General features: G+C 36.6%; 1 protein-coding gene across 15 annotated transcripts in view; it reads right to left on the minus strand.

Annotated features, from left to right (window-relative positions):
- LRRC7 (leucine rich repeat containing 7) overlaps positions 1–20596 on the minus strand; it is a 622091-nt gene that overhangs the window by 254815 nt on the left and 346680 nt on the right. The gene's annotated exons all lie outside the window — the stretch shown is intronic.

A 20596-nucleotide genomic window follows, 5' to 3' on the forward strand; every position in this document is an offset into this window, starting at 1 on the left:
TTTCAATATAATTGCACATAAGTAGGTTATAAATAGGATTTTTTGTAAAGTGATACAGTTCTAGGATTAGACAAATACTAGATAGGATGGATAGAAACAGAAAATCAAACTGAGTGGTATTGGACAAGATGACTAAAAAACATGCATGCTTCCTAAAAGAAGAAAGCAAAACACTCATATAAGAATCATTGAGCAATAAAGCAGTCTCATGAAAATAACTTGCTTAAACTTTTATTTTTCAAGGCTATTTCTACTCATTTAAATTAATTCTACAATATATTGATGCATGATATTCAAGGCAGAACACAAATGAACCCATTAGTATTTTACTCTGATTTTTCAGTGTCCCCTTCCCTCTGAAAATAACAAAATTTGGTTTATGAATGTTCTCTATTAAGTAAAATTTTCTTATCAAATTTATCAGTTTACATCATATGTAGAATAATTCAGCTTAATCTATAGTGTTTGACAAAAGCTGTTACAGGGGACAACAACACTGAAGAAATCAATGAGATACAGAAGGGAACATACTGTAAAAGAGTGTGCTTTATTATATTCAAAGAATTTTGAGTAGAATCATGTTTTTGGTTATAAAAAATAATTATTCATTCTTTCTATTTATTTTTTACTAAATATTTAACAACAACTTTTACCAGATATCTTCATGTTTTAACAAAATATTTGTAACTTGTATCTTGAAACATATTTTTTTTAATTGATTTGATTTTAAAATTATATATGCATATATGAGAACAAAATCATTTACAAAGTAAATATTTACTGGAAACACATAAGTAGCTAAAATTAATATACAATGACTATTTTAAATTAAATTGGTTAAACAACCACCTTTTTTATTTTAAAAACTGTCATTTTTAGGACAGTCATTTATACAGCTTGTGAACCTGAATCCATTATGTTTGATTTACTGTAAAGTGACAAATGATCACAAATTAGAATGACAGACTCTTATTGAACATAATTTTTCAGCAGGAGCCATCCTGAATCAATTAATCACACTATTACTTTAATTATGCTTTTCTTTTTTTCCAGAAGAGTCACCAATTGCATGTTTCAATTAATGACTTATACGTATTTCACTTACAACTTTGATGTACATTTTATTCAAATTAATTAAATGTTCTATTTTATTAACATATAATTTAAAAATTGGATATGCTTAAATAGCAAAACAAAGCAAATTACAGTTTCTCAGATAAATGCAATTATGGTTATATAAAATATTAAATAATGATTAAATACCTTATCTTCATTAGAAATTTCTCTTTGCTTCAGTTAGAGATTTACATTTTCAATTAAAAACAGAAACATTATCTTATGTTACAATATTTTTGCATACAACTGAAATTAATGCACATTAATCTTCAAGCATTTTTGCAGTAGAAAGCAAGAACTAGAGTCTTCAAATCTATATGATTATTAATTACAGTGTAACTTTGGATATTCTCTAACTGTTGAATCAATGCTTACATAAGGTGGATTAAAAATGCACATAGACTCTTTGAGCAAAAATTGTCTACAGGCAAACTTAATGGACAGGCAGTACATACACAGATTATCTGTGAGGATACTTTGTCTCAAATTTTGCTCGAGTTTTAGTTTCATTTATTTTCTTGGTATAATATTAAATAGTTATTTAGAGAGGTGTTAGACAAATTGATATAGCTATTTCACAGCATTATCTTAATTCTCCCGATATATGTTTATTAAATTCACATTCTTAGTATAGAAGGAATATATTGGCATGTGCAAAATGTTACAAAGAATTTTATATTTCCTATTTTATATGTAAAACTGTATTTTATAATTTAGATGAGGATAATGCTATACAGCTCAAGTTGAATATAATTGTTCACTTTGTGTATTTTTCTAGATAGTTGGAAATATGCAACTGGATATCTGCCAAACTCAAAGCAATGAAATCTTAGTGCTTTGTTTCAGATCTCTCTCCCTTATCATTTGACCTTCTCATAGGGCATACAGATTATTCAAGAATGAATTTGTTTACAGAATAGTAATATAGCAGTCAGTAATCTCATCCCACTATTGAACTTTCAAGCCAAAATTCAACACTGAAAGCTTAAAGTGTTACAGCACACAATTTGACTTTGAAGTGAAGGCACAAGAACATATCATTTTATTTAAACAGCACAGTGAGCAATATATAAATTTTTATAATGGCAAGTAACACTTCATTCTTTAAATACATTGCAAAAAATTTTCCAACCTATCTGTCATTTGCAGTGAGACTATTAAAACTCAATGAATTAAAACTTATGAATGTGTTTCTATGACAAAATACAGTCATCTGACAGAGAAGTCTTTAGCTAAACAGTAAGAAAATGTAAACCATTATTTTGTATATAAAAGGTTGAATTAATAAATACAATTTGTGTCAAAGCTAAATCAACTTATGAAATTCCTTTGCTTTGAAACACACTGTATAATGTTTTGAAATATTTTGTTGATATGCTAAGGTATTTAATTTCATGAGGTAGTTCACTTATTGACTTAATAAATAAATGTAAGAGTATTTTATCCATGGCCTTCAAGTCACTACAGGAGTGCATGAAGAGGTAGAAAAGAGAAGGAATGACAGATTCTGTTTAGAGAATTGAACAAAAAATTTGAAGGGATAATCTGTGATTGGAGCCATTATGTTGCAATAAGAGATTGCCATACAGTGAAAAAGAGGGAGATCTAGGCAGAGAGCATTACAGATATGAATTTATTACTTGGAAATGGTGAGACAGTCTTTTTTTGAGGGAGCTTAATATGGAGAAAATTGTTGAAAGATGAAGCAACTTGTCCTTACACATTTATTTCTCTACTTCACTTTTATTGTTCAACCTTAAAAAAGCTGTTTCAGGTGAAATCCTTACTTGTGGACTTGATCTGGAACTCTATCAACCTTTTCTAGGAAGCATCTGGTTTAAGCTTTCCTCCCTTTCTTTGTCTTATCCTCTCTACTTTCCCCCGCCTTGGGCTGCGTGCCACCTACATCTCTGCTGCCTCCACTTCCATGTATACCACATGCCTAGCTCAAGTCAATATTTCTTTCTTGTTCATGGAACTAAAATTTGTTGAGCATCTACTGTGTTCCAGGCAATGTACTAAAGAAATGAGAGCAAAATGAGCTGTCCTCCTTTCTTCTCTTCTGAAAAGGGTACTCTATCCTACTTACTCATCTAGTATTCACTCATCAATCCACTGCTCTGTGGAATTCTAGTCCTTCCAACTTAATATAACTGCCTCTGTTTTAGGAAGTTAGTATTACTAGCAGTTAATCATGCCAGTTTGGGTGACACAGAAAGAAATCTAAAGCTGACTTCTACTGATCTTGGGTTGTCTGTTGACCTTAAGATAGTTATTTGACTTCCCTGAGCCACTGCTTTCTCATTCTATAAAACAAACATAATGCTCCTTTCCTCAGTCTTAAGTGAAGTTCAAAATGAAGTATGATTATATGCTTTATAATGCTTCACCCAATGCCTTGCACATAGAAGTTCAAGGAACTTAAGTGTCCATGTCCAAAAGTCCTTATAATTCCAAATCCAACTAATACTTCCCAGTTTTTGTCTTTGGGATCCCTTTGCTCTCTTTGACTTTTTGATTATTCCCTTCATCAAACCTCTCTACTTCCTTAGGTTCTATGATGAGGCACTCTTCTGCTTTCGTTTCTCCACCATGGACTCATTATCTGCCTGGTCTGTAAATGCTGGTTTTCTGTTTTAAGTCTATTGCTTTCATCACTCAGATTGACTGATCTGTTCTCACTGTTTCAAATAACATCTCTACTAATGATGCCCAAATCCAGATTTACAGCCCAGATATTTGTCTTTGAGCTTCAAACTCCCATATGTAACTCTATACTAGGCATAGAGTTGAATGCCTTAAAATTTACTTCATTGTTTCCCCTCTAGATTAGCTTATCTTTCTGGAAATATTATTATTATATTTATTTTAAATTCACTGTTTTACACAACATCACGATTTCTTGCCTGGATTATTAAATCAGTCTGTTCATCCATCTTTTCTCCCTCAAATTCATATTCCACATGGCTGCCAAAGAAATTTAACCATATCACTCTCTGTTATGTACTGAATTGTGTCTCTCCTTCCTCCAAATTCATGTGTTGATGTCTTTAACACCTAGTACCTCAGAATATGACTATATTTAGAAATAGGGTGTTTAAATTGGTAATTCAGTTAAATTGAAGTCACTAGGGTGGACTTTAATCCGATAAGGTAACAAATAACTGCTTTCCTTAAAAGAAGAGGAGATATGGGCACAGATTCAGAGGGAAGACCATGTGAAGACATAGACATTGGTGATGTGCAAGTCAAGTTGAGAGACCTTGAAGAAATCAGCTACCCTAACACCTTGTTCTTAGACTGCTAACCTCTAAAACTGAGAAAATAAATTTTTATTGTTTAAGCCATTCAGTCTGAAATACTCTGTTATGGCGACCTCAGCAAATAAATGCACTACCCTGGGCAATACACCGTTGCCCAGAGTGCATTGGATAGAATCTCAAGGTCCCACACATCCCTATCTAGCTTCCTTGCTGACCACTCCATACCATCGTGCTATGTTTCAGCAATCCTCAACTGCTTACAGTTACCTGTGTAGACTGTATTCTTTACCTGTGTACCTCTACTACTACTACCTCTATTACTACTAGAGGATTCTTTATCTGATTAATTCCTATCAAGTCCTTTGTTGTTTAGCCGCTAAGTCATGTATGACTCTTAGGGACCCCCTGGATTGCAGCACGTCACACTTCCTTGTCCTTCACTATCTCCCAGAGTTTGCTCAATTCATGTCCATTGAATCAGTGATGCTATGTAGCCATCTTATCCTCTGCCACTTCCTTCTCTTTTTGCCTTCAATCTTTCCCAGCATCATTGTCTTTTCCAAAGTCAGCTCTTTCGCATCAGGTGGCCAAAGTACTGGAGTTTCAGCTTCAGTCCTTCCAATTAATATTCAGGATTGATTTCCTTTATGATTGACTGGTTTGATCTCTTTGCTGTCCAAGGGACTCTCAAGAATCTTTTCCAGCACCACAGTTAGAAAGCATCCATTCTTTGGTGCTCATGCTTCTTTGTGGTCCAATTTTCACTTCCACATGTGGTTACTGGAAAAACCACAGCTTTGACTATATACACCTTTGTTGGCAAAGTGATATCTAGTCCTTTAAAATCAACTTAATCACTATCTTTCCAGGAACCATCCCTTACCCTAAAGTGATTTTTGAGTAATGCACATAGAAATCTTATAAAATATAAATAAACAGAAAAATGAGGAAAAGTCACCATAAATGTTTAACCCTAGTATGACTATTGTAACTCTTAACATTTTCTTTCCAGTCTTTTTGGGTTAGTTTTTACACAATTGAGATTTTACTACACAAGCTTCCCTGGTGGCTCAGAGGGTAAAGCATCTGCCTGCAATGCGGGAGACCTGGGTTCGATCCCTGGGTGGGGAAGATTCCCCTGGAGAAGGAAATGGCAACCCACTCCAGTATTCTTGCCTGGAAAACCCCATGGATGGAGAAGCCTGGTGGGCTACCGTCCATAGAGTCGCAGAGTCGGACATGACTGAGCGACTTCACTTTCACTTTTATTTGATGTGATGCTATTATTTGAGCATTTTCCTATTAAAACATGATTTTAATAACTTCATATTTCACCAGGTTGACTTATCTCAATTAATCTAATCATTTCTCCTAGAATTAGAAATTCAGAAGTTATCAGTGATTGCCCTAAGCTTAATAATCTGTGTATCAGTTGCACCTCTTCATCAGAGCATCTCACTAAAACTTAGTCAGTCCAAACTAAACTCAACATTTCTAACTAGGATCTGTCCTATCCCTTCCATCTCTCCAAAACTTCTTATGTATTTGTTTATAGCACAATAATTCAACAAGGCTGTTAAACTAGCAACCAGTGTTTCATCCTGATGTCTCATTTCCTTCAATACTTCCCAACTCAAATTCAATCATTAAAGTGTTTTTGACTCTCTGTCTTTTAACTGTATCTCGTGTCTTTCCTCTCCACTCCATTGTTACTCGTTTAAACTAGTTCACATGATCTCTATGCTATTCAGTTTCTCTCAATCTATCTCTCTATCTCCAGACACCTCAATTCCATCTTCCAACAATTTGCTTCATAACTGCTAATATAACTATTAAAGATTCAAAGTGATCATGTCACTCCTTAGGTTACTGGACTTAAACGTATCATTGAATCTTTCAATACCGTGCTTTGACCCTTTAAATGGTTTTGTGCTTAGTGTTTTTTATGTGTTACACAATCCTTCTTGCACTCCTCTGAGGGAATCAGTTGACTTTTCCACTCTTAAAGAAGTTTGTTTTGACTGTCTACTTATGTGTCTGTTCTCAGATTGGGAACTTAGAAGAAGCTATAAAACCAAAAAAAGAAAAAATTGCTAACAGGTCTAAATATTTATGTTGACAAAATCTTCAAGTAGGCTCAAGGTAGGAAGGATATTAAAAGAGAAAGCAGAATAAAATATAAGAAACTTGTTATAGAATCACATCCAGAACTGAAATAAATTTTTTTTTTTTTTACATTTCTAAGTTCCTCTGACATGGAAATGTATGCTAATTTTGTAATAGAGTCTTTACTAATGTATTTATACCAGAATACCTAAGGGCCTGAAAAAAATATTACATAGTACACCTACCGTGAGTTTAAATTTTATATACAGATATACACACTTTTTGGGAGAAGGCAATGGCAACCCACTCAGTACTCTTGCCTGGAAAATCCCATGGGCGGAGGAGCCTGGTAGGCTGCAGTACATGGGGTCGCTAAGAGTTGGACACGAATGAGTGACTTCACTTTCACTTTTCACTTTCATGCATTGGAAAAGGAAATGGCAACCCACTCCAGTGTTCTTGCTTGGAGAATCCCAGGGATGGGGGAGCCTGGTGGGCTGCCTGTCTATGGGGTTGCACAGAGTCGGACACGACTGAAGCGACTTAGCAGCAGCAGCAGCAGCAGCATACACACTTTGTACTTTATATGTATATTAATATGTATGTATCATACATATTTACATATACTTTTCACGGTTTAGTAGATTCACAAATCTTGAAAAAACAGTAAAGATACTGCTAAAAACATTAGTATTCTAAGAATAACTCAATAAATCACAAGTAGTAATCAACAGAGTTACACATTCATTATTTTAAACATGAAAATGTAATGGAGCCTTGATGGTAAGCAGTAATTACCAAAGGAGCACTAATGCAGAATTGATATTCAGTGCTAGAAAATTAATTTTGAAGCTAATTGAAAAGAAACTGTGTTTTGAATAACACCACTATAAGTAATGGTTATTATTATGATTTTTAAGAATGTTTTGATGTATGCCTTATATGGGAAACCAGGTAATACATATATTCTTAAGGCAGGATTATAGTAAGATGCTTTATAAATAGAAAATGTTAAGTAGTCCTTGAAGTCAGAAGGTCTGTGTTCTAAAGAGTCTGGAAGCCATCAGATCCTAACCTCTAAATGCTCTTTACTTTTACTTTGGGGAGATGAAAGGATACACCATTGTACCATTGAGCCTGTTACTGTGAGCCACACAGTGTTGGTTTATCACATTCTCTTTAGCTTTAAGGTTATTTTCAGACCCTGCAGCTTCCCCACTCCTGGCACAGCAATACTCTCTCCCTTGAAAACCACATCGCCCATAAAGAACAATTAGTTTTGTTGGAGAGGAAGTAAGGAGAAGATTCTATTTTCTTTTATTTTTACCATCTATTTGTTTCAGACCTAGTGACTTACACACACACACACACACACAAATCCCAAATCTCCTTTTTCCATTAGAAGATTCACTCACCTTCCTTTCCAATATTTCAATGCTAGAAATAGTAACAGATTTACTATATGGGCTTCCCTGGTGGCTCAGAGGTTACAGCGTCTGCCCGCAATGCGGGAGACTTGGGTTCAATCCCTGGGTCGGGAAAATCCCCTGGAGAAGGAAATGGCAACCCACTCCAGTACTCTTGCCTGGAGAATCCCATGGATGGAGGAGCCTGGTAGGCTACAGTCCACGGGGTCGCAAAGAGTCGGACACGACTGAGCGACTTCACTTCACTTCTACAGGAAAAACATCTTGTTGACTGTATCTTAGGTTTCATTCCATCACCATCTGAGAATTTGCTACCTTGACAAATACAAATCAACTCATAATTAAGTATTAAATGAGATGTACTAGTTGCTGTTCAGTCACTAAGTCACGTCCAACTCTTTGTGATCCCTGGACTGCAGCATGCCAGGCTCCTCTGTCCTCCACTATTTCCAGGACTTTGTTCAAATTCATGTTCATTGAGTCAGTGATGGTATCTGCCCATCTCACTCTCCATCACTGGTTTCTCCTTTACCTTCAATCCTTCCCAGTATCAACATTTTTTCTGATGAGTTGGTTCTTTGCATCAGGTGGCCAAAGTATTGGAGCTTCAGTTTCAGCATCAGTCATTTCAATGAATATTCAGGGCTGATTTCCTTTAGGATTGAATGGTTTGATCTTTTTGCAGGGCAGGGGACTCTCAACAGTCTTCTCCAACACCACATTTCAAAAGCATCAATTCTTTGGCCTTCTTTATGGTCTATTACACATCTGTACATGACTCCTGGAAGACTTTTGGTGGCAGAGTCAACAAAAGAAGATGTCTCTTCTTTTCAATATGCTGTCTAGGTTTGTCATAAATGTCATTCCAAGGAGCAAGCATCTTTTAATTTCATGGTTGCAGTCACCATCTGCAGTGATTTAGGAGCCCAAGAAAATAAAATCTGTCATTACTTCCACTTTTTACCTTTCTATTTTCCATGAGGTGGTAGGACCAGACGTCATGATCTTAGTTTTTTTAATGTTGAATTTTCAGTCAACTTTTTCACTCTCCTCTTTCACCCTCATCAAGAGGCTCTTTAATTCCTCTTCACGTTCTGCAATTATAGTGGTATCATCTGCACATCTGAATTTCATATTAACAAATATCATTGTTGATATTTCTCCTGGAAATATTGATTCCAGCTTGTGATTCATCCAGCCAGGCATTTTACATAAAATACTCTGAATATAAGTTAAATAAGCAGAATGATAATATACAGCCTTGTATTTCCTCCTTTCCCAATTTGGAACCAGTCAATTGTTCCATGTCTGGTTCTAACTGTAGCTTCTTGACCTGTATACATGTTTCTCAAGAGTCAGGTCAGGTGGTCTGGTACTCCCATCTCTTTAAGAATGTTCCACACTTTATTGTGATACACACAATCAAAGGCTTTAGCATAGTCAATGAAGCAGAAACAGATGTTTTCCTGGGACTCCCTGCTTTCTTCATGATTCAACAAATGCTGGCAATTTGATCTCTGGTTCCTCTGCCTTTTCTAAACCCAGCTTGTACATCTGGAAGTTCTCAGTTCACATACTGCTGAAGCCTAGCTTGAAGGATTTGAGCATTACATTGCTAGCGTAAAATGAGTGCAACTGTACTGTAGTTTGAGTGTTCTTTGGAATTCCCCTTCTTTGGGATTAGAATGAAAATTTACCTTTTCCAGTCTTGTGGTCATTTCTGAGTTTTCCAAATTTGCTGACATATTGAGTGCAGTACTTTAACAGCATCATCTTCTAGGCTTTGAAATAGCTTGACTGAATTTCATCATCTCCACCAGCTTTTTTCATGGTAATGTTTCCTAAGGCCCACTTCACTTCACACTCCAGGAGGTATGGCTCTAGGTTAGTGACCACATCATGTTGGCTATCCAGATCATTAAGACCTTTCTTGTATAGTTCTTCTGTGTATTATTGCCACCTGTCTTTAATTTCTTCTGCTTATGTTAGGTCCTTACAACTTCTGTCCTTTACTATGCTCATCCTTGCATGAAAGGTTCCCTTGGTATCTCCAATTTTCTTGAAGAAATTTCTAGTCTTTCTCATTCTATTGTTTTCCTCTATTTCTTTGCATTGTTTAAGAAGGCCTTCTTATCTCTCTTTGCTTTTTCTGGGATTCTCCATTCAGTTGGGTATATCTTTCCTTTCTCCCTTGCCTTTTGCTTTTCTTCTTTCCTCAGCTATTTGTTACACCTCTTCAGACCACCACTTTGCCTTAATGGATTTCTTTTTCTTTGGGATGGTTTTGGTCACTGCCTTATGTACAATATTATGAACCTCCATCCATAGTTCTTCAGGTACTCTGTTTATCAGCTCTAATACCTTGAATCTGTCACCTTCCACTGTATAATCAATAAAGATTTGATTTAGGTCATACCTGAATGGCCTAGTGGTTTTTCCCTACTTTCTTCAATTTAAGTCTGAATTTTGAAATAAGGAGCTGATCTGTGACACAGTTAGCTATAGGTCCTGTTTTGGCCGACTGTATAGAGCTTCTTCATCTTTGGCTGCTCAGAACATAATGAATCTGATTTCAGTGTTGATCATCTAGTGATGTCCATGTGCAGAGTCATCTCTTGGGCTGTTGGAAAAGGGTGTTTTCTATGACCAGCATATTCTCTTGACAAAAGCCTGTTAGCCTTTGCCCTCCCTCATTTTGTACTTCAAGGACAAACTTTCCTATTACCTGAGGTATCTCTTGACTTCCTACTTTCACATTCCAATTCCCTATGATGAAAAGTATATCTTTCTTTTGGTGTTAGTTCTAGAAGGTGTTGTAGATCTTCACAGAACTGGTCAACTTCAGCTTCTTCATCAGTGGTTTGGGTATAGACTTGGATTATTGTGATGCTGAATGGTTTGCCTCGGAAATGAACTGAGATCATTTTGTCACTTTTGAGGTTGCACTCAAGTATTGCATTTCAGACTCTTTTTGACCATAAGGGCAACTCCATTTCTTCTGAGGGGTTCTTATAATGGTCATCTGAATTAAATTTGCCCAATCCCATCCATTTTAGTTCACTGATTCCTAAGATGCCATTGATTCCTAAGACACTGAAGTTCAATCTTGCCATCTCTTGCTTGATAATGTCCAATTTACCTTGATTCATAGACCTAAAATTCAAGATTCCTCTGTAATAGTGTTCTTTAGAGCATCAGAGATGTGTTTAGACACAGTTATTCCCTTCCAAACATTCTGTATACCCCAAAATGTTCTTCTGCTTTGGCAGTAGCACCTAGAAATTATGTCTTCCCTCATTACTGATGATGGATCTGAAGTTATCCTGTTTAGAGGCTGACTTTCAGATCTCTCCTGACATGACTGGTACTTTGTTCAGTAACTATGCATCTCTGTCATCTATACAAAAAGAATTGCCATCAGTGGCTCACTTATTCTGATGCTCTTTAAGGACCTTACTTTCTTGGCTGTCAGAATCTAATGACTATTAGCATTGGCTCATAGAAGTTCACTACTGCTCCATTCCATTAGCACCCTTAGTTCTTCCTTCTAATAATTAGAGTTCGTGCAGCCTAGTGCTTAATCTGGGCTTCCCTGGTGTCTCAGATGATAAAGAATCTGCTTGCAATGCAGGAAACCTGAGTTCAATCCCTGGGTTGGGAAGATCCTCTGGAGGAGGGCATGGCAACCCACTCTAGTATTGTTGCCTGGAGAATCCCATGGACAGAGGAGCCTGGCAGGGTACAGTCCATCAGAATGGCAAAGAGTTGGACACCACTGAGCGACTAAGTACAGCACAGTGCTTACTGCATTGAATAGCTGGCAATTAATAAATATTTGTTGAATATTAAAGAGATGATTTACAGATGGTCAGCTGACACCTCTGCTAGAACCATAGTTGCAATATAAGTACCTGCACTGGTAATTAGTTTACCCTTTTCAGGCAAGGGAAGCTATTTTCTCTAGATTTATTCTGGGTAAAGTGGACATAGTTACCCTGTGTGAGGATGTTCTCAGGGAGAATAATTAAAATTACCCTATTTTTATACTTGTGGTCAATACTCATTCTATCTCTAATGCCAAACTGCAGCAGGCAAATTTCTGTTGCAAACAGATGCTGAGAGTTTCTCAAGGACCAACTTATCTTTGTGCCCTCATGTTCTTCTTCACTAGAAAAGAAAGTAGTTAACTCACTGGCAATGCAGTTGTTTCCATATAGTACTTAGTAAGCCTAAGTCTATATTATATTTTATTTGTTTAAATATTAAAGTTTCTCTAACATATAATATGGTATTAGCTCCATGATTCCATGTATCCAGTGACAAAAAGATTGTCACCCCACTTTTTCTTCTTTGGTTACAGAGTTCCCACTGAAGTCTAGAGGTTTTTTAATGTTTTGAGCTCAGTGTTCATATCCTTTGTTTAAGTTTGTGTTTCATCAGTCGTATAAATCTTACAAATTGTCCTTTAATCATGTGAAATACTGGGCAGGATGAAGCACAAGCTGGAATTGATTGGCAGGAGAAATATCAATAACCTCAGACATACAGGTGATACCACCCTTATGGCAGAAGCTGAAGCAGAACTAAAGAGCTTCATGATGAAAGTGAAAAAGCTGGATTAAAACTCAACATTCAAAAAACAAAGATCATGGCATCTGGTCTCATCACGTCATGGCAAATAGATGGGGAGACAGTGGAAACAGGGACAGACTTTTTTTGGGGGAGGGGGGGCTCCAAAATCATGCAGATGGTGACTGCAGCCATGAGATTAAAAGATGCTTGCTCCTTGGAAGAAAAGCTTTGACAAACCTATATAACATATTAAAAAGCAGAGACATTACTTTGCCAACAAAGGTACATATAGTCAAAGCTATGTTTTTTCCAGTCATGTATGGATGTGAGAGTTGGACCATAAAGAAAGCTGAGCACTCAAGAATTGATGCTTTTGAACTGTGGTGTTGGAGCAGACTCTGAGAGTCTCTTGGACTGCAGGGAGATCAAACCAGTCAATTCTAAAGGAAATCAACCTTGAATATTCATCGGAAGGACTGATGCTAAAGCTGAAGGTCTAATACTTTGGCCACCTTGATGTGAAGAACTGACTCATTGGAAAAGACTCTGATGCTGGGAGGGATTGAAGGCAAGAGGGGAGGCGGACAACAGAGGATGAGATGGTTGGACGGCATCACCGACTCAATGGACATGGGTTTGAGTAAACTCCGGGAGTTGGTGAAGGACAGGGAAGCCTGGCATGTTGCAGTCCATGGGGTCACAAAGAGTCAGACATGACTGAGCAACTGACCTGAACTGATAATTGCTATGTTGCCTTATCTTCCAACACTTCAACACTGGGCTCCAGAGAGTTAATGCTATTTTCTTAACAACAACAAGCAGGAAATATAATTAGTGACAAACTGTTGAGTGCTACCCTCCACAGTGCTTGGAAGATTCATAATGGGCTTCTTCACCAGTCTTCTGGCCAGTATGTTTTTGTTTTATTTAAATTTTTTTAAAAATTTTATATTATTTTTAAACTTTACAATATTGTATTAGTTTTGCCAAATATCGAAATGAATCCACCACAGGTATACCTGTGTTCCCCATCCTGAACCCTCCTCCCTCCTCCCTCCCCATACCATCCCTCTGGGTCGTCCCACTGCACCAGCCCCAAGCATCCAGTATCGTGCATCGAACCTGGACTGGTGACTCATTTCATACATGATATTATACATGTTTCAATGCCATTCTCCCAAATCTCCCCACCCTCTCCCTCTCCCACAGAGTCCATAAGACTGATCTATACATCAGTGTCTCTTTTGCTGTATCATACACAGGGTTATTGTTACCATCTTTCTAAATTCCATATATATGCGTTAGTATACTGTATTGGTGTTTTTCTTTCTGGCTTACTTCACTCTGTATAATAGGTCCCAGTTTCATCCATCTCATTAGAACTGATTCAAATGTATTCTTTTTAATGGCTGAGTAATACTCCATTGTGTATATGTACCACTGCTTTCTTATCCATTCATCTGCTGATGGGCATCTAGGTTGCTTCCATGTCCTGGCTATTATAAACAGTGCTGTGATGCACATTGGGGTACACGTGTCTCTTTCCCTTCTGGTTTCCTCAGTGTGTATGCCCAGCAGTGGGATTACTGGATCATAAGGCAGTTCTATTTCCAGTTTTTTAAGGAATCTCCACACTGTTCTCCATAGTGGCTGTACTAGTTTGCATTCCTACCAACAGTGTAAGAGGGTTCCCTTTTCTCCACACCCTCTCCAGCATTTATTGCTTGTAGACTTTTGGATCGCAGCCATTCTGACTGGCGTGAAATGGTACCTCATAGTGGTTTTGATTTGCATCTCTCTGATTATGAGTGATGTTGAGCATCTTTACATGTGTTTGTTAGCCATCTGTATGTCTTCTTTGGAGAAATGTCTATTTAGTTCTTTGGCCCATTTTTTGATTGGGTCATTTATTTTTCTGGAGTTGAGCTGTAGGAGTTGCTTGTATATTTTTGAGATTAGTTGTTTGTCAGTTGCTTCATTTGCTATTATTTTCTCCCATTCTGAAGGCTGCCTTTTCACCTTGCTAATAGTTTCCTTTGTTGTGCAGAAGCTTTTAAGTTTAATTTGCATAGAAACTAATGAAAATGAAAACACAACAACCCAAAACCTGTGGGACACTTTAAAAGCAGTCCTGAGGGGAAAGTTCATAGCAATACAGGCATACCTCAAGAAACAAGTCAAATAAATAACCTAACTCTACACCTAAAGCAACTAGAAAAGGAAGAAATGAAGAACCCCAGGGTTAGTAGAAGGAAAGAAATCTTAAAAATTAGGGCAGAAATAAATGCAAAAGAAACAAAAGAGACCATAGCAAAAATCAACAAAGCCAAAAGCTGGTTCTTTGAAAGGATAAATAAAATTGACAAACCATTAGCCAGACTCATCAAGAAACAAAGGGAGAAAAATCAAATCAATAAAATTAGAAACGAAAATGGAGAGATCACAACAGACAACACAGAAATACAAAGGATCATAAGAGACTACTATCAACAATTATATGCCAATAAAATGGACAACGTGGAAGAAATGGACAAATTCTTAGAAAAGTACAACTTTCCAAAACTCGACCAGGAAGAAATAGAAAATCTTAACAGACCCATCACAAGCACGGAAATTGAAACTGTAATCAAAAATCTTCCAGCAAACAAAAGCCCAGGTCCAGACGGCTTCACAGCTGAATTCTACCAAAAATTTAGAGAAGAGTTAACACCTATCCTGCTCAAACTCTTCCAGAAAATTGCAGAGGAAGGGAAACTTCCAAACTCATTCTATGAGGCCACCATCACCCTAATACCAAAACCTGACAAAGATCCCACAAAAAAAGAAAACTACAGGCCAATATCACTGATGAACATAGATGCAAAAATCCTTAACAAAATTCTAGCAATCAGAATCCAACAACACATTAAAAAGATCATACACCATGACCAAGTGGGCTTTATCCCAGGGATGCAAGGATTCTTCAATATCTGCAAATCAATCAATGTTCTGGCCAGTATATTTTTAAATACATTCTTAACAGCATATGTTTGAAGTTTTGTTGAATATCATAAGAGTTTTATTTTTAATTTTGTCAAGAGAACTCATCCATACATTCATCCATCCTACCAACCTTCTTTCCATTTATTCTACACACTTGTTACTGCTCTGGCAATGGAGATACAAATAGTAAAGACAGTCTGCCATAATGGAAACTGTTGGCCTGCAAGGGAAACAAGCAAGTAAATAAACAACTATAGCACAACAGGATAATTTTTTTTTTTTTCCTAAGAGAGCACAGAAAAGGAATGGCTGTGCCAGTCTGACTGAGTTTAGAAAATGCTTTCTGGAGGAGTTTATCTCCCCTGAATTGTAAAGAATTTGTGAATTACTTACTCAAAGAGTAGGGAAATATGTGCAAAGCAGAAGGAATAAAATACATAAAGGCCCGGAGATAAAGGTGTAATTCAGGGTGAATCAAGCATAGAGTGTGAGGAGGGAAAAAAGAGAGAGTTAAAGGGCAGGACATAAAGGGTCATTATCTTAACGAGCTTAGACATTTGTTCTTGAAGGTCATTGAAGTTATTAAGGATTTTAATGTAGAAAATGACTTAAAATTTGCACTTTAGTTTTGGAAAAACATAGTGGAGGGTGCAAGACTGGGGGCAGGGAAAGACATGATTTTAATATCTGAAGCATGAGACAATGATAACTTGAACTAAAGCAATAGTAATGGAAATAAAGGGAAGGGAAAACAGATGAAAATCACTACTTATAGTTGCCATTTTACATTTGTTTATGTGACTTTTATTAGTATATATATCTTTATTAAATATAAGTTCCATGAGTACAAAGATAGGATTCATTTCTGTCTGCCATTAAATTTCCTGTGCCTAACACAGTGACTGGCACACAAGTGCTTAATACGTATTTGTTGAGTGAATTCAATAATGATTGAATTTTAGAAGTACATTCATATTAAACATCAACTGGACAAGATACAAGGCAGTGAGGATTCAGTGATGAATAAGCTAGGCAAGATTCCTGCTTTCAAGGAGAAATTTTAGAAAGGGGAGAAACAAGTAATAAGAGAATTTGTGATAGTAACCAGTGTTACAAAGAAATTAAAATAGGGTTTTAGGGAAGTGCTGGAGTGGAAGAGGTGACTTTAGATGGAAGGGTCATCAAAGAGTTCTAGGGCAAGTGACATGTGATTTAAGATGTGGATGATAAGAGAGGAGCCAGCCACGGGTGGATCTGGGGGCAGAGAGTTCCAGACAGAAGAAAATGAATAAGCAAATTAGACAGGTTTGACAGAACTTGTTGACTGATTGGCTGTGGGAGTAAGAAATAGGCCTAGGATGATTCACAGGATCTGGAAAATGTTATTTCTGTTATTTCTAAATGAGCTTGGGGATACTGACTAAAGTACCGATAGTGATGTAAATGTTCAGTTCAGTGCTGGAACTGTTGATTTTAGGTACTGAAATAAGTAGATGGTAATTTATCTCCAATAAAATTTATAAGAACAGAAAGGGTATAGGCTACAACTCTAAAGGATTGTTAGGGTTCTTTTTTTTTTTTTTTAATTTTATTTTATTTTTAAACTTTACATAATTGTATTAGTTTTGACAAATATCAAAATGAATCCACCACAGGTATACATGTGTTCCCCATCCTTAGATTAAACTTCTTGGCTGACAGTATCGTCAGTTGACTGAGTACATGTGCTGAAAGTCTTCCCAATACCTCCTACTATTCAGGACTAGCCAACCCTGTTCTGTTGAGGATTCTCTAACATGAATATCCAAACATAACATGACTATTAGTTATTGGTAGTCTTTAAACAGGACTAATTATTTCCAGGCAGAAATCTGGAAATCTAGACTCTTCTACTGCACTGTTCACTGCAATGCTTCAATACTGTTTTAATTTTTGCTTTCTTATAAAAATGGTTTTCACTTCTATTGAAAGATGGCCAAGGTTTGAGGGATCTCATCCACTACTTTTGCCTAAATGTCAGACATAAAAACCTACTGCCATTTTTTTTTCCTGTTCAACCTACTCTTGGGGATTAGGTTCACATCTATGTGGTATATTGCAAAAGTTTCAGTACTAACTTGGGCCATAGACAGTTCTCTTTAGGCCTTTGATGAGAAGGGAGAAAATAAAATTTCTTTGCTGAGGATATTTTTGTGGTTAATTTCATAAGGTGTTATAATGACTAAAGACCATGCCATGTAAAAAGTGTCCTTTGTGAACAGACATAGCAGAGACTGTCTTGCTACATACACAACTGCTGCAACTTCACAATGAAATATTATCTAAAAAGAGAAGGCTCTATTCCAAGGAATTTGACCTGATAAACCTGTCCTATTTGTCAGATAACTTTTAAAAAGTACCAGAAAGCTAGACTTTAGCAACTGATTTTATCAAGTGTGAGTAAGACCTGGTAGCCTCTTGTCTTTGAACTGGTAACATCATGATTTCTAGCTCTGCCACACATAGACACTGCATGATATAAGGCATAAAGCAAATGGCTTCTGGGCTAGAATTAAGATTCTTGATTAGCTTCTTCTCCCATTGCTATATGAATTGGACACTTTCATTGATAGCTGGATCCTGCCCAGTTTAACACTTTCTTTTCTTCAGCTAATTTTCTACCTTCTTGGATGTTCAGTTCCATTCAGTTCAGTCTCTCAGTCATGTCCCACTCTTTGCGACCCCATGGACTGCAGCATGCCAGGCTTCCCTGTCCATCACCAATTCCCGGAGCTTACTCAAACTCAAGTCCATAGAGTCAGTGATGCCATCCAGCCATCTTATCCTCTGTCATCCCCTTCCCTCCTGCCTTCAATCTTTCCCAGCATCAGGGTCCTTTCCAATGAGTCAGTTCGCATCAGGTGGCCAAAGTATTAGAGTTTCAGCTTCAGCATCAGCATCAGTACTTCCAATGAATATTCAGGGTTGATTTCCTTTAGGATTGACTGGTTTGATCTTGGATGTACCTAGCTTTTATCAAACCTGTTTTCTAGGCTCCTCCTTTTTAGTCTGATTATTACTCTTAGCTCTCTGTAAACTCATTTGGGTAAACTGCTTGTCATGCCCAGCAGGACTCATAATGCAGATTGAATCTATTGCATTTTAGGAGTCAAAGTCCAGTAAAGAGCATTTGCAATTTTCATGTTCTCACTGATAGATTTTTAATGATACTCTCATTTTTCTAAAGCAATATGTTGCCACAAGGTCATAGCAAGTTGTGTCCATTAAATATTGTTTAAGAATTCCATTTACTGAATTTACTCAAAGAACATTATATATGAACCTAGAGAAATATCAATATGGTTGACGATGTGGCAGATTATAATGCAAAGAGTTGCAAATTGCTGATAGCAATTGAAGTAATTAATTTGTAGTACTTTTCAACTTGTTTTATATTTGAAATGCTTTATATATACATAAAATAAAATTTTCATAAATGTATAAATATGATCATATATATAGTTTTTTTCAGTGCAGTCTTAATTAAATTTATTTATTTATTTTTTTACTTTTTGTGTCTTTTCCTCCTTCCTTTTAACTCTTTTACTCATTTCTCATCTTAACTCCAGTCTCAGGTGACCCAAATATATAACCTAGTATGCAGCCTATATTTTTCTTGATGCTTATACAATTAGATAAAAATACATACAAATATAAAGAGTGTTGGCAATGTTATATAAAGATTAAATTACACTGTATGCCATCTTCTGAATCTTTCTTTCTTCAATAATAACTTGTAGAAGTCATTTCAATGACTTTATCAACTCACTGTACTATTATTTTAGTTAGCCTTCATTCTGTTAATTTTTATTTTTCCAACTTTTTTTTGGGTACTACAAACAATGCTGCCATAAACCCTGTAAGTTAAGTAACCCCCAACAATCTTAGATACTATAGATACAGAGTCTAATTCCATTTTATTTCAAATGAATCATCATTTGTACCAATGGCACTTATTAAGTAATGTATCATCTTCCAGTGCTTTAAAATACCCATTTTGTCATATTTAAAATTGTTATAGATACTGAGATCTATTTCTACCTTGCATTTATACATTGACTTGCTTTTTATTTTGACAATATTTGATAAGAATGATCTTGGCGAGTGAGTGGTGGTATGAAGCAAGAAGCAAGATCTTAATTCCCTGCCCAGAATTGAACCTTGTATGAAAACCAAGAATCCTGGCTACCAGACCAGCAAGGGTTAGTGTTTAGAAGCTATTTATCCCTGGATCTTTGCCCTCAGTGAAAAATGCATTTATCACAGAGACAGAAACTATAAATGCTGGTACAAAGTTTATTATTAGAGACAGCATAACAACAAGTGGGAGAGCACACAAAGAAACAATTTGTTCAGTTAAGACAGAAGGAAGGCAGAGACGCACACCTGGAGAGAAAGGGTGTGGGCGTCCCCTTTAATGAGGAGGAGTAATGAAGTGGTTAAGTCACTTATATAGGTCATTTATATATATGCATTTATATATGCAGTAATGAAGTCATTAAGTCATTTATACAGGTCAGTTCTTCTGGGCCTTTGTCTTCCTTCAGGCCAATTATCTGGCTTCTTTTCCCACATCTGCCCTCCCCTGGGACCCTACCCTAAATGTGCGCGCCCTCTCAGCCAAGATGAATTTTGAAGGCTTCTGGCAGGAGCAGACTCATATGGCCTGGCATTATCCCCTGACTTTTGACCCACAAGGAATCCTTCTATGCATGTGTAGTGTCTCTCTTGTCCTAGGAAAAGGGGAGTGGAGATTTCTTAATCTTTCACTCAAACATGGTTTTGCCCCTCTTTGTCTTTGCCATGATTATTACCTTGACTCTTGCCATGACTATTACCTTAAGGTGTTTACAAGAGACAAAGACTGGGTACTCACTCTGTTTCTGTTGTTACTTCCATTTCCGAGGGCAAACAGGAAGCTTATTATAAATGCCTTAACCGGAGCCTATCTATCTCTTGTCTTGGGAAATGCTAAAAATTATAAGTATCCAGTCTGAAACCCACTTCTTTGTGCCCCCTGAAATACAAACAGGAGGCCAGTTGTAGATGTCTAACCTGGAGCCCATATACCTCCTGCCTCAAGAATAGTTA

Source organism: Bos indicus x Bos taurus, chromosome 3 (assembly GCF_003369695.1).
Source record: "Bos indicus x Bos taurus breed Angus x Brahman F1 hybrid chromosome 3, Bos_hybrid_MaternalHap_v2.0, whole genome shotgun sequence".
NCBI classification, from domain to species: domain Eukaryota; kingdom Metazoa; phylum Chordata; class Mammalia; order Artiodactyla; family Bovidae; genus Bos; species Bos indicus x Bos taurus.